This window comes from Microtus oregoni, unplaced genomic scaffold, assembly GCF_018167655.1.
Source record: "Microtus oregoni isolate MIOR12 unplaced genomic scaffold, Mior012 000001F_ref0000356, whole genome shotgun sequence".
Classification (NCBI taxonomy): Eukaryota; Metazoa; Chordata; class Mammalia; order Rodentia; family Cricetidae; genus Microtus; species Microtus oregoni.
Window position 1 is genome coordinate 61489996 of NW_024543060.1, and position 12735 is coordinate 61502730.

Consider the following 12735-nt stretch of genomic DNA (forward strand, 5'->3'; position numbering starts at 1 on the left):
CTGATGCTGGTTAGTGCAGGCTTGACTCTTTGTATCTTGAAGCCAAGCCAAGAGTAGACAAGTAGTAGACATCCCCAGTAATGACTCTAAGGACCTGAAGGACTAATGGATGCTGGCTATATCTTGCATATAAACTGCTGCCACAATGTTTCCTAGCTCTGGTACTTTGGCTTCAGTGTTATAGTTTGCTACTCTGCAGCTTAGAAAACCTGTAAAACTGTGTTATTAGAAGACAATTCCACAAAGCTATAGACTCTGGTTTCAGTTAGGAAGGAAACTGGAGAGAGAAAGGAGGCAAAGCTCACACGCAATTTCTAACATCTAACAAGTATACTTTAGATAATAATTGTCTAAGGTTTTTAAGTCATTGAGCTTGAGACCAGCATTCTGATTTTCCGATCTTTGCATGGAAAATGAGCTGTGTTTATGACTGAAGAGGTTTTACCAAATTTCTTCCTGTTTGGTGGATTTGGAGAGATCTACCAAGTTGCTTTTATTTGCTCTTCTTTTTTGTGTCACCTCTTCTATGTGGGTGGTCTCTCAGATGACGCAGAGTTCACAAAATTTTTGTTAGTCTCCCACGGATATCATAAGCATATGATCCTCTGAGTGTAATCTCTTTCAACATATTTCCCTCTCAAGTTCCTATTTGAGAACACTGAAGAAATCTATGAGTCACAGAGCTGTCTCTTCAAAGTGTCAAGTACATGAATGAGTGATCTGATTCTGATCTTTTGTATAGATGTATCAACTTCTTCAGAATTCGTATGCCTGATACCAATTTTTTTTTTTATATTTTAGCTCTCTTTGCCAACTAGGTAGACTGTGAGACTCCAAAATCTGCAAGGTTTAGTTTTGTTTCTTTTTAATTTCTCTTTCCCAAAATATTTTCCCTTTTTGTATTCTATTATGAAGAAAGAAAGAACAACAAGACTGGTTTTTAATATTTAGCTTGAAAATCTCAACAGTAGTGATTAATTTTCTTTGTCAGCTTGACTAGGCTCTGGCATGGATGTCTGATTTAGCATTATTTCATGTTTGTGTCTAGTGGTGTTTCCAGGAGAGATTAGCATATGATTTGGTAAAATGAACAAAGAAGATGGAATTTTTTCAATGTTAGTAGCCATCGTCCAATCCCCCAAGGGCATAAATATGACAAGGAAGCCAGAACCACTCTCTGTTTCAACTGGTTCAGTCTTTTCCTTCTCTTGTACATCCTGGATTTTAGTCCCTCAGAGTTCAGCTCAAGTACGTGTTAGCTCTCAGACTCTCAGGCATTTGTGTTGTAATAAGAGCGGAGGGGCTGTGTCCCGCCACCCTGCTAGCTTTACCTGAAATAATTACACGGAAACTGTATTCTTTTAAACACTGCCTGGCCCATTAGTTCCAGCCTCTTATTGGCTAGCTCTTACATATTAATCTAACCCATTTCTAATAATCTGTGTAGCCCCACGAGCTGGCTTACCAGGGAAGATCTTAACCTGTGTCAGTCTGGAGTGGGAGAATCATGGCGACTCCTGACTAGGCTTCTTTCTCCCAGCCTTCTGTTCTGTTTACTCTGCCTACCCAATTTTATGTCCTATTAAAGGGCCAAGGCAGTCTCTTTATTTAACCAATGAAATCAACACAAAACATCAGACTCCTACATCACATTTGAACTCCACAGCATGTTTCCTTCACTGGACACCTGCTTTTCTGACAATACTGGGCCTTGCCCCCTACAAAAATAACCATTTTCCTGTAAGAAATCTCTCCAGATTGGTTTAGTTTCTCTTAGATGGTCCCACTAAAGCATCATCTAAATACCCAAATGCATGACTTAACCATGTAGCTCTTCACAAACTTAGAGATCACAGTTTCATTACAATGTTCTCACCATATTAGCATCCCCTGAATGCCAAAATAACATTTCCTTCTGGGATTTTGTCAGAAATACTTTTAAGGCCAGTTCATAAAAATTTATGCGTTCTCTGTCATTATTCAAATCCTCTATAATGTGTTTGACTTCTTTTTCAGTCCTTACTGTCTGTCTTTAATAGATATATTTTCATTAAAAATCTATGAAAGACTACCTACATGTTTCCTGTCATTCCTTAACACTCTTGCATTCTCCGCCCTATCAATTCCAATGCTATTTCCACATTTTAGCAATTGCCACAGCAGCATCCCTCCTTAGGCACCAGCTTACATATTGGCCTTTATTACTGCCTGTACTGGTTAGCTTATGGTAAACTTGATGCAAGTTAGAGTCTCTAGGAAAAGAAAGATTGGCCTGGTAGGGAGTCCTATGGATTATTTTCCTGATTAACAATTGATGTAGGAAGATATACCCTGGGTCAGTGGTCTGGGTTATAGAAGAAATCATTCTGAGCCTGCCAGAAAGCAGCATTCAGCTACATTTTCTTTTTTTAGTCACTTCCTTCATGTTTCTGTCTTGAGTTCCTGTTCTGATTTCCTTTCACTATGAACTGTGACTTGAATGTATAAGACAAATAAAGCCATGTCTCTCCAAGCTGCTTCTGGGTACAGCGTCTTTATCATGGTGATAGAAAGTAACCTGGTACACTGCTTGCTGTAATTTCTTTTTTTTAAGACTTTATTTTATGCTTTATTATGAATAAGTCTTCATTCATGCGTATGTGCATGTGAGTGCAGGTGCCCGAGAGGCCAGAAGACACGGATCTCCTGGAGCTTGAGGTGGTTGTGAGCCACCCGATATGGCTGTTGGGGACCAAACTTGGCCCTGTGTAGAGCAGTCCGTGTTCTTAGTTAGCAGCTGAGCCACCCACCAGTCCTGATGTGCTCTCTGTGAGGACCATGTCCAAGCATTCCAGGGTGAAGATGCATCAGTGCAAGGTGTAAGCCACGGAAGTAGGCAGGCTTAGAGCTGATGTGCCTTCCAGAATATGTAAGAGTTCCAGACAACAGCAACACACTGGATGACAGCCAACCTGTAATGCAGGGGGACCAGGTAGAAGTTGGCTAACTGCACAGCAGGCCAGAGATAGTAGTTAGTGATGAGGGCATCAGGGTAGTCCCTCTGTAGTTTGGCCCAGTTGTCCTGGGCTGACATTCCACTGAGTACTCCTACCAGAGGGAGGAAACAGCCTAGAAAACCCGGGGCAGTCAACTTTGTTAGAAATTAGGATGGCCACACCTGCTTGTTTCTTAGGTCCATTTGCTTGATAAACGTTTTCCCATCCCTTTACTCTGAGTAGGTGCCTGTCTTTGTGGTTAAGGTGTGTTTCATGTAAACAGCAGAATGTTGGATCCTGTTTTCGTATCCAATCTCTTAGCCTGTGCCTTTTTATAGGTGAGTTGAGTCCATTGACATTAAGTGATATTAATGACCAGTGGTTGTTAACTCCGGTCACTTTTTTAGTCGTAGAGTTTGTGTGTTTCCCTTCTTTGAGTTGTGCTGGTGAAGGGTCTCTAGATGTCTGAGTTATTGTGGTCATTGTTAGACTCCTTGGTGTGTGATTTTCCTTCTATTACTTTCTGTAAGGCTGGATTTGTGGCTACGTATTGTTTAAATTTGTTTTTATCCTGGAAAATTTTGTTTTCTCCATTTATAGTGAACGAAAGCTTGGCTGGGTATAGTAGTCTGGGCTTGCATCCATGGTCTCTTAGTTTCTGCAGTGCATCTCTCCAGGACCTTCTGGCTTTCATTGTTTCCATAGAGAAATCAGGTGTAAGTCTGATAGGTTTACCTTTATAAGTAACTTGGCCTTTTTCCTTTGCAGCTCTTAATATTCTTTCTTTATTCTGTATGTTTTGTGTTTTGATTATTATATGGCTAGGAGATGGTTTTTTTTTTGGTCCTGTCTATTCGGTGTTCTGTATGCTTCTTGAACCTTCAAAGGAATATCCTTCTTTAGGTTGGGAAAGTTTTCTTCTATAATTTTATTAAATATATTTTCTGGACCATTGAGCTGTACTTCTTCTCCTTCTTCTATCCCAATTATTCTTAGGTTTTGTCTTTATATTGTGTCCCAGATTTCCTGAATGTTCTGTGATGAGAATTTGTTGGTTTTGCTGTTTTCTTTGATCAATGTGTTTATTTTCTCTATGGTATCTTCTTTGATCCTAAGGAAGCTAAATAAGAAGGTGAACCCAAAGAAGAACATATAGTTGTTATCCTGGGAATGGGAATTAGACAAGATTGCTGGGCAAAAAATTGGGAACTGGGGGGTGGGGTGTGATGGGGGTAATGGGAGATGGGGAGAGAAAAGTAAGAAGGGGAGAATGGGGGGAACTTAGGGGAACGGGATGATTGGGAGAAAGGAAGGTTGGATAGAGGAGCAGGGAATCACATAACTTAATTAAGGGAGCCATCTTAGGGTTGGCAAGAGACTTGAACCTAGAGGGGCTCCCAGGTGCCCAGGGCGATGTCCCCAGTTAGCTCCTTGGGCAGTTGAGGATAGGGAACCTGAAATGACCCTATCCTATAGCCATACTGATGAATATCTTGCATATCACCATAGAACCTTCATCTGGCGATGGATGGAGATAGAGACAGAGACCCACACTGGAGCACCAGACCGAGCTCCCAATGTCCCAATGATGAGCAGAAGGAGGGAGAACATGAGCAAAGAAGTCAGGACCACAAGGGGTGCACCCACCCAAGGAGACAGTGGGGCTGATCTATTGGGAGCTCACCAAGGCCAGCTGGACTGTGACTGAAAAAGCATGGGATAAAACCGGACTCTCTGAATATGGAGGACAATGAGGGCTGCTGAGAAGCCAAGGACAATGGCACTGGGTTTTGATCCTACTTCATGTTCTGGCTTTGTGGGAGCCTAGCCAGTTTGGATGTTCACCTTCCTAGACCAAGATGGAGCGGGGAGGACTTTGGACTTTCCACAGGGCAGGGAACCCTGACTGCTCTTCAAACTGGAGAGGGAGGGGGAGAGGAGTGGGGGGAGGGGGAGAGAAGTGGAAGGAGGGGGAGGGAAATGGGAGGCTGGGAGGAGGCGGAAATTTTTTTTCTCCAATAAAAAAAATAAAAATAATAATAATAAAAAAAAAAGAAAACACGGGTCAAAGCCCCCCTGATCTAACAACATCTTCTTCAGTGCATCCACCTTGGTGGTGCCGGGGATAAGACGGTCTAAAACCTTATACCAGCCTCCGACGACAGGGCCCAGCTGTCAGAACCTGGACCTTCCACGGATGTGCAGCCAGGGCTCTCTGGTATGCCCGCCAGAGTGCCAAGCCTCCTGAATGCTAGCAATGCATGGAAGCTTCTCCCACGTGACTCCTTGCTGTAATTTCTATTAAAATAGTCCCACACTAGCCCAGAATGGAGTATAATAAAGCTTTATTTATTTAGGGTAGACTCACAGAAAAAGCAGTGATCAGCAGTCTTCTGTGTGAGCAGGGAATTGGAACCAAATCCAGAAGCCAAGAGACATGAACACACGTTTTGTCTGCATTTATATTATATGAGACCACACCCAAAGTGAGCCAGTATCTTAAAAGTTATTGGCTGAAGGAGTTTCCACAACATTTACCATAGAAAATTCACACTAATTTATCCACCTCAAAAATATGAATCTATTGTCTTAAATTCTGTTGGAATGAACCTAATAGGCTGAATGCAAAATGTCAGTAGTGCTGGCTGTTTCCAGGTGTTGGCGGGGAAAAAAGCCATAGCTTTGCTTTTCCTAGTGTTTCTGGATGTTGCCAGCATTCCTTAATTCATAGCCCTCTACCCCATCATCACAGCCAGCAACAATGGGCTGAGTTCTCACCTCATATCTCTGAGCAGAGTAGAGAGTCACCATGTGTAAGGGATTTGTGTGATTAAAAGTTTCACTCACCAGATAATCAAAAATATTATTCTTTCACAATGTGCACAGACTTATTTATAGGTGATCACTCCTGTTATAAAGAAGTGCCATTCATCTGTAGTTTCTGAGGACTGTTGTGCAAGTATCTATGAAGGACCATTAGGTAACCTTCCATTAATGGTTCCTAGTTTATTGTCAATCATAAATATTTGCAACAGCAACAAAAACGCTTGTCTGTTCCATAATTAGTAACATAGAAATTTATGGGATAATTTTAGATTAGCATGTTTTAGTCTTTAAATGGATTCCTTATACTTCCCTAGTCAAGTGTACTTTCATGTAATTTATTTGTCCTATCATCTTACATATTTGAATACTAACTTTGCAACTTCACATTTTGTAAATTTGAAAAACAAAATCTACAAAAACACTTCCCTTTACCAAACAAGATTGCAAATAAGGAGAAACTCTAAACATAAGTCTTCAAAATGAGCATAATTCCAAATATGAGCAGTAAGAAAATACTGTGAACTATGTTTATATCAATACCCCGTGGCATGAGCACACAATCATGCACCATCTCTGGGTGATATTCAGGGAACTGTAAGGGTCTTGGGTTATCCAAAGGCTCTTGCAGGTCAAGCTGGACAGAATTGTGAATGGCCTGTACTAGTGAAATATCTTGTTATCAAAATTTCTGCTGAAGGTACTACAGAATACTTAAAAAATTAGATAAACATATATAAGACATGTGGTTTATGTTATCAAATAATAACACTTTATACTATATCTATCCAATATGTTTCACTAGTAAAAAAATAAGAAAAGGGCCATACTGTGTCCTGCCTGCCAATGGAACTGCACCTCTCCCTAGATTCTGTGCCCTTCTTACCACATCCTTCCTGAGGCCATTAGGGGCAGGGCACAGCAGAGGGGCCAGCATTGGACTTCTTCCACTTAGGGGCATCACTCAGAACCTGTGAATGACCACCTGTGGGTTGCTCCTTGGATTTTGTATCCCAAGGCCCTTCCTACAGTCCACACCATCCCAATCCATTGCCTTACCACTGCTGGACTCTGCCCCCAACCCCAGTAAACTGCCTTCTAACATTCTGTCAGAAGATGAAAGAAACTATCCGTGACATTAAAATCAATATAGAAGCAATAAAGAAAACACAAACTGAGGGAATTCAAGAGATGGAAAATCTGAGTAAGTCAACAGAATTAGAGATGCAAGTATCACCAACAGAATGAAAGAGATGGAAGAAAGAACCTCGGGAGTTAAAGATACAATAGAGAAAATAGATTCATTGGTCAAATAAAATGTTAAATCAAAAAAAAAACTACTAACACCAACCATCCAGGAAATCTGGGACATCATGAAAAGACCCACCTTAAAAATACCATGAAGAGAAGAAAACTCAGCTCAAAAAACCCAGAAAACATAGTTAACAAAATCATAGAAGAAAACTTCCAAAGGAAGAGCATGCCTATAAAGACATGAGCTTACAGAAAACTAAACAAATATTATTAGGAAAAAAAAGTTTCCCAGTCACTTCATAATCAAAAGACTGAACATAGAGGACAAAGAAAACATATTAAAAGCTGCAAGAGAAAAGGATCAAGTGACTTGGTCATGGTTTCTAAAGTTGTCACCAAAAAGAAAGTTGGGAGGGGGGGGCGGGTTTATTTGGCTTATACTTCCTTATTGATGTTCATCACTGAAGGTAGTCAGGACAGGAACACAAGCAAGAGAAGTACCTTGAGGCAGGAGCTGATGCAGAGAGCATGGAGGGGTGCTGCTTATTGACTTCTTCCTGGTGACTTGCTCAGCCTTCCTTCTTATAGAATTCAGTACCACTAGCCCAGGGATGCTACCACCCACAATGGGCTTGGCTCTTCCCCACTGATAACTATTTACGAAAATGCCTTACAGCTGGATGTCATGGAGGTTTCCTCAATTGTGGTTCCTTCTCTTATGATTCTTACTTAGGTCAAGTTGACACACAAAGCCAGCCAGTACACCAAGTAACATATAAAAGCAGACCTATAAGAATTACACTTCTTTTCAATTGTCTAAGCATCCAACTGTGTTCTCAAGAATTACCCTACTTCTCAACAGAATCTCTAAAAGCCAGAAGGTGGTAAAAAGATGTGCTGGAGACTCTGAGACCAGGAATTCCATCCAAGAATAATAAACCCAGCAAGACTTTCAATAGCCATAGATGGATACTGATGGAAACAGATACAGGGACCCATAGCCAAACATTAGGCGAAGCTCAGAGAATCATACAGAACAGGGGAAGAAAGGATTGTAGGAGACAGAGGGGTAAAGAATATTGCAAGAAATCACAAAGAACCAACTAATCTGGGCTCAAAGTGGTTCACAGAGACTGAACCTACAGCCAGGGAGCCTGCATAGGACTGACCTAGGCCCTCATATGTGTCACAGATGTGCGACTTGGTCTTCTTGTGGGTCTCCTTACAGTAAAGGCAGGAAATGTTTGACTCTGGTGCCCACTTCTAGGACCCACTCCTCCTAAGGGATTAGCTCATCCAGGCTTAAGGAAAGATGAGGTACCCAGTCTCAGTGCAACCAAAGCCAGCTGATCCCCATGGGATGATAATCTGTATCTGAGGAGAAAGTAGAGGAGGAGTGGATGGGGTGGGGGAAGAAAAGAGGGAGGAACTTGGAAGGGGGGAGGGAGGGAAACATTAATTGTGATGTAAAAACAAAAAAAATTAGACAAAAAGGCTCATGTACAAATTTGCACTGATTAAAAGCTGAAAATATTTTATACATTAATAATCGCATAATATCAGAATTATAATAATTTTAAAGATCTTTATGTTCGAATAGTCTCATTATTTTAATCTTGGTTGATGAAGTGAAATTTGTTGCAAATTATGTTTTTTCAAGTTGCTAATATATTATAAATGCACACAGATACATGCACAGGATAGCAAAACACAGAAAATCAGAAGCATTACGCTAACAGTTTGCAGAAGTAAAATACATTCTACTCCTATTCAACAATCATGAGAAAATAATGAAAACACATAGAAGTAGCTATTTTATGCATTCATCATCATGCCCGTGTCCAAATGCCCTAGATGGATGCTTAATGATGTTCGTAAGCACCCAATTACTTCAGGAGAATATGGCATACAAATTATATCCAGAATTTTTCACAAGTTTTCAGTGAAAAAGAAGTGTCCAATAGCCAAAAGAGAACTGATAAATGTGTTGCCTTTGATGTAATAATTAATCACATCTGTAATGTCTTGCAATTCATAAAGTCCAGAAATTTCCCCGTGTTTCCCCCACATTTCCATATAAGACTACAGAAGAAACAAAAAGGCTTATGAAACAGAGACACAGGACTGGAGGCTTATACTGAACTTTTATTTTTGTTGCTTTTATTTCCACTTCAATGTTAATTCTTTTCTTTCAATTTTTTGTATATTTAGCACAAGGGTGAAAGTCTGTGGCAGAAACACTCTTTGCACTATTCTTTTTTTTTTAAATATTTATTTATTATGTATACAATATTCTGTGTGTATGCCTGAAGGCCAGAAGAGGGCGCCAGACCTCCTTACAGATGGTTGTGAGCCACCATGTGGTTGCCGGGAATTGAACTCAGGACCTTTGGAAGAGCAGGCAATGCTCTTAACCACTGAGCCATCTCTCCAGCCCTCTTTGCACTATTCTTAAAGATAATGTAGGGTTAGGATCAGAGGATCAGAAATGTCCTTAATAAAATTAATGCAATAAATATAAGAGCAACAAAAATGGAACATATCAATATTTCTGAATATTATAGTTTATTTAATCAAGGTAGAGTGGATAAAATGAATAGCTAGCATATCTAATTCATGCTGAGATCATCTCTAATTAAATTCCTCAGTCTTAGTCCTGTCATTTCTTAACAGTTTGGCTATTAGAAACCATCATTTTAGACCTTAATGAAGTCCAATGTTCTCCTCAGTCTTAGCAATCTTTGGAGCTCCTTGGAGATAGGGTAATTACATATATTTAGAGAAGGGTGATGAAAGGCACAGGCTGTAAAATAAGTTGACCCAATTACAGTTACCTGGGTTGAGTCTACCTGGCCAATGGAAGTCTGTAAAATCATTGTTATAGCAACGGCATTTCTGCAGAACATTACCTTGGGTTGAGACAGATTTAAGACAGGTAATGTGTTCCATTTTCCATATCTCTATGTGTCTCTATCTCTGTGTCTCTTTCTGTCTCTGTTTCTATTTCTCTCTCTGTCTCTCTGTTACACACAGACACACATACACATATTTTGCTACAAATTTTCATGTCAGTAATCAGTGTGTCCACACAGTTGTAGCTTTTGCAGTTGAACAGGCTAGCGTGGTTTAGCTGGAGAGAGTATAGCCTGCCATAAACACTACATAGAAAACTCCAGAAGAAATGATGCTGACAAATTTTTTCTAACAGAAGCCTTGTTCCTCCCCTGAGAGCACAAGACTGAGGGTTGCCGGCACCCAATTTCAGAGTAATTGTCTTCTCAAAAGTAAGCAGTAAAGGAAGAGAAATATTTCTAAGAGTATGTAAAATGAGCATGCGCGTTCATGTGTATTTGTCTCCATGTTTGTATAGTAAGTATTGAGGTCACTGAAAAATGATCTCCGGAAAATTACTTAGTTCTACAGTGTTCTTTTCCATTTTAACGCCAGATCAGCTTTCCTCATTCATTTTACTTAAAGCTTTTACTGAAGGATCAGTGGAAGTGTTTCTGTCAAGTTTCCTAAATATGCATGGTAAGAAATTGTCCAGAACTTGAAAAGTGAAGTATATTTTAAGGTAAATTCAAACTGTACACTTAGTTTTCTTAGTGCAGTTGTTTTTTTCTACTAAGAATATATTCGTTTTTCAGATTATGAATTGAGCAGCTTTCAAAGGCAGAGGAGATGTAGAGAGAACTTCTCCCATCAGTGTGGAGATGGGCTCTTAGAGGCTAGATCAAGGAACATTGAAATCTCCAAATTGCTACAGCTAGACATTTGTCTTATGTAGTAATGACGTGATAAGTTGGCCCCCTGTGATTGGCTAATACACAGCTTCTTGGTGTTGGCTGAAATCCATTGCTAATGACATTCCTAAGGTAATTTTAGTTTATCTGTATACAAAGGAGAGGACAAGTTCTTCTGTAGTGATTCAAAAGTGTGGAGACAAATCTTAGCTAATGACTTCCTGTTTTTCAATAAGATACACTAAGTGGCTATTTATTAATAACATATTTTAGAGACAGGCATTGGATGTATCTGTGACTTATACACTACCCCTTAATGCTTATCTCAATATCATTGCCATTTTCGTGAAGTGAACAGGGATTTGGAGAAGCTAATTACCAAAATATTAAAGTTACTATCATAATTACGAGTTCATTAAATTCTATGTTATTCAAAGCCCCACCCCTCTTCTTTGTCTACTGCATTGTGGCCCTCTAATGGAAAGATGGCCAACAATATTTACTTAATTAAATCAAAACATTAATATTTCTTGATAAATGGGAGCTTATCACTATTAGCTAATCTGCATTTTTTACAAAATTAATTAGACTATCTTACCCAGAAATTTCAACAATTTGTTTTTATGACCTGATATTACAGTATCTTATGTTTAACTATAGACTATTTTCTTGGTACAGGATATGAAACTAAGAAGGTGGGTTTTTGAGGCATCCGAGGTGTCTTAATTTTGAATCATTGAATCAGTCATCTAACTGATTATTTTTTAAAAAAAATAACAAAGAAAAAAATAGGAGACAAAAGGTCAGACACATTTTTTTCTTCACAACTATATTTATTTCTGCAAATGGTTTCAATGAATCATTTCAAAACTGAAACAAGAAACAGATGTCTGTTAATTAGAGATATGAATTTAATGACATGGTTGCATAGGTATGGCACACAGAACATCTGTGTTCTAGTACCTAACATTAATTTAATTTCTTTATAGGAGTCATTTACATTTTTCTTCATTTTCAATAAATTGTTTTCGCTGCTCAAAATAACATTGTTGCTGTGGAATTGATGACACCAAGGCCTTCTCTTTGGGATCTCTGCATTCTCCCTAGTGGAGCAGATGCAAGAATCATAGGAATAAAAACATTAATTAGGAATTATGTAACACTCCCTTTTTTCCTTGTGGCATGTAAGGAGATTTAAGGATTAGGGGGATTAATAGGTCATACCTTATGCAGTGAGAAAATGTTCATTTAGAAAGAAAGCATTTTTAGATTTCATTATACTGTTTCTTGGCACCGTTCTTGCTTTGCAACAGAAGATAAGAACCAGTCTGATTCTTGCTGCCTAAAAGTTTTTGAGGATAAATAATCATTGTTTGGGCTCCCATTTAATTTTTAACAGTATATTCTCTTAGCTACTTTTCTATTTCTGTGAAGAGACACCATGACCAAGGCAACTTATAAAAGTAATCATTTAATTGGGGGCCTGCTTACAGTTTCAAAGGGTCAGTCCATGACAATGACCAGAACAGGCAGGGAGTTGGAGCTGTATCTGAAAGTTTACATCTTACTGGCAAGATCTCAGAGTCAGAGACAGAGACTGGACCTGGTCTGGGCTTTTGTTTTTTAAATTGAGCTTTACATTTTTCTCTGCTCCCCTCCCTTCCTAACCCCTCCCCTTCAACCCTCCCCCCAGGTCTCCATGCTCTCAATTTACTCAGGAGATCTTGTCTTTTTCACTTCCCATGTAGATTAGATCTATGTATGTCTCTCTTAGGTCTGGCCATTTAAGATTTCGAAGCCCACCCCTAGTGACACACCTCCTCCAACAGGCCACACCTCCTAAGCCTTCCTAAACTGTACACCAATGGGAACCAAGCATAAAGTATATAAGCCTATGGGTGCCATTCACATTCAACCTGCCACATTCACACATTCACACA

General features: G+C 39.5%; 1 pseudogene; it reads right to left on the reverse strand.

Moving 5' to 3' along the window:
- Positions 1-2814: 2814 nt before the first annotated feature.
- Positions 2815-12735, reverse strand: part of LOC121463564 — a 43882-nt pseudogene continuing 33961 nt past the window's right edge.